Source organism: Ursus americanus, chromosome X (genome assembly GCF_024610735.1).
Source record: "Ursus americanus isolate L20-20 chromosome X, mUrsAme1.1.p, whole genome shotgun sequence".
Lineage (NCBI taxonomy): Eukaryota > Metazoa > Chordata > Mammalia > Carnivora > Ursidae > Ursus > Ursus americanus.
Genome location: NC_142164.1, coordinates 10,907,307 through 10,909,975, shown reverse-complemented (window position 1 = coordinate 10,909,975; position 2,669 = coordinate 10,907,307).

Sequence of the window (2,669 nt, the reverse complement as noted above, 5' to 3'; positions counted from 1 at the left end):
TTGTCCTGATGTTGTGCACCTTCTCATGTACCCGTTACTCATTTGTATGTCTTCTTTGGAAAACTATCTATTCAGGTCCTTTGCCATTTTTAAATATTGGATGATGATTATTATTTTACTATTGAGTTGTGTGAGTTTCTGATATTTTTTGGTTATCAACCCCTATCAGATACATGATTTGCAAATATTTTTTTCCCATCCTCTAGGTTCCCCTTTCATTTTACTGGTTCTTTCCTTTGCTGTGCAGAGACTTTTTAGTTTGGTGTAGTCACACTTGTTTATTTTTCTTTTAGATGGTTGTGCTTTTGATGTCATATCCAAAAAATTATTGCCAAGACCAATGCCACAGAGCTTTATTCCTATGTGTTCTTTCTAGGAGTTTTATTGTTTGAGGTCTCAGATTTAAGTCTTTAATCTATTTTAAGCTGATTTTTGTAAATTGGTTGAGTCCAATTTATTTTTATGCATATGGATATCTGGTTTTCCCTGTATCATTTATTGAAGAAACTATCCTTTCCCTATTGTGTATTCTTGATGCTCTTATCAAAGGTAGATGGTTGACTATACTATACATGGGGTTTTTTTTGAGCTCTCTATTCTGGATCATTGGTTTATGTATCTGTTTTTATGCCAGTACCATATTGTTTTGATTCCTATGGCTTTGTAATGTAGTTTGAAATCATTTTGATGCTTCCTGCAGACACAGGGCTGCTTCAGAGTTCAAAATGGAGACCAAGCTTTGTAGGCTTACCTCTCTGGGGGCTTGGACTAGTTTGTATCCTGCCAGGTTTCTGGGCAGCCAAGACTTCTGCTGTCCTGCAGCTGAGCTGGGCTAGAGCCAAAACATAGGGCCGCTTCAGGATTGTAGTCAGACTGGGGGCACAGAGGAGCATCTATCCTGCCAGTACCCTGTGTTGAGTGTTTCAGGACCACGGCTGAGAGGGGCTAGAGCTGTTACAGAGCCATTTCAGGATCGCTTTTGGACCGAGATCAGCAAGCTTGTTACTCAAGGCACGGGCAGGCATGACTCCTCTGGCGTCCCCTGGCAGATGATGGTGGTGGCCAGATCAAGGCCAAATGAGGTTCTAGCTGAGTCCACAAGGGGTTAAGTCTGTTTTTGACCATAGTCAGTGAGCCTACCACATGGTAATGAACCTGCCTTCTCAAAATGGCCCTCCTTGGTCTTGGACTCCATTGGAGTTTCACAATCTATCTGAATCCCAGAACTCCCACAAAGGCAGTTCTGTTCATTGACAGCTGAAAAATTATAGTTGCTGAGGGGGGATATGAGTAGGGGATCTTCTATTCTGCCATCTTGCTCATGTCACCTCTCTCAGTGTTTTATAGTTTTCAGTGTAGAGGTTTTACACATTTTTTATTACATTTATTCCTTAGTATTTTCTGCTTTTGAATGCTTCTGAAAATGGTATTTTAAAAGTTTATTTTGAAATTTTGGTTGCTAGTAGATTAACAACTACAGTTCTTATACTGACTTTGTGTTTTGTAAATTTGCTAATTCACTTATTAATTTTATTAGTTGCTTGTAGATGAATTAGAATTTTTTTATATAAACCACCATATTGTCTGCTAACAAAGTTTTACTTCTGTTCCCAAATATAAACCTTTATTTAATTTTCCTGCTTTATTACATTGGCTTGGCTAGGACCTGGAGTAAAACTATTTCCTTTTTGGAAGCTTTATAGAAAAATGTTCAGTGTTTCACAATTAAGTATGACATTAGCCATAGGTTGTATAGATTCCTTTTATTGGGATGAGGAGGGTCCCATCTATGTCTAGTTTATTAAGAGTTTCTAAAATCATGAATGAGTGTTGAATTTTGTCAAATACTTTTACTGAATCTATCCAAATGATCATGTTTATTGTTTATTTATTTTGTTAACATGGTGAATTACAGTGGTTGATTTTTAATTGTTAAACCAACTTTTTATTCCTGGGGTAAATCTCACTTGGTCATTGTTTAGAAAAGAGTTAACATTGTGGTCTGGAGACTACTATCATTAGGAAGACTTGCTTGCATGGGTGGCCACTGGCTGGTGTTCAGGAACTTGGATTTTGGGAAGGCTCTCTCTAACTGATAAAAGTGGCTTACTGTGCTTAAATTGCTTGTACAAATAATGTAGTTATGCTGAATGTCTGCTTTCTTCTTTGGAGTCTGGAATTTTGATATGTGCTAGGCAGAAGGTGCCTACAAGATCAGCCCCCAATAAAAAACCATGTCATTAAGTCTAATTAGAGACAGAATTTCACATACTTTGTTAACAGCTCTCTGCAGGAGTTACACATATCTCGTGTTTAATTTCCAGAGAACTCTTGGAAGCTTGTGCCTGGTTTTCTCTGAACTTTGCCCCATGTGACTTTTCCTTTTGCTGATACTACTTTGTATCCTATGCCAATGTTTGTACATGTATTCATGAGGGATGTTGATCCTAGTTTTCTTTTCTAATAATAGTCTTGACAGATTTTGATGTCAGAGATATGCTGGTCTTCTAAAATAAGTTGATAAATATTCTTTGCTCCTCTACTTTTGAAACAATTTGTGTAAATTTGGCATTATTTCTTCTTTTTTAAAAGATTTTATTTTTTAAGTTATCTCTGCACCCAACATGGGGCTCAAATCCACAACCCCAAAATCAAGAGTCACAGTCTCT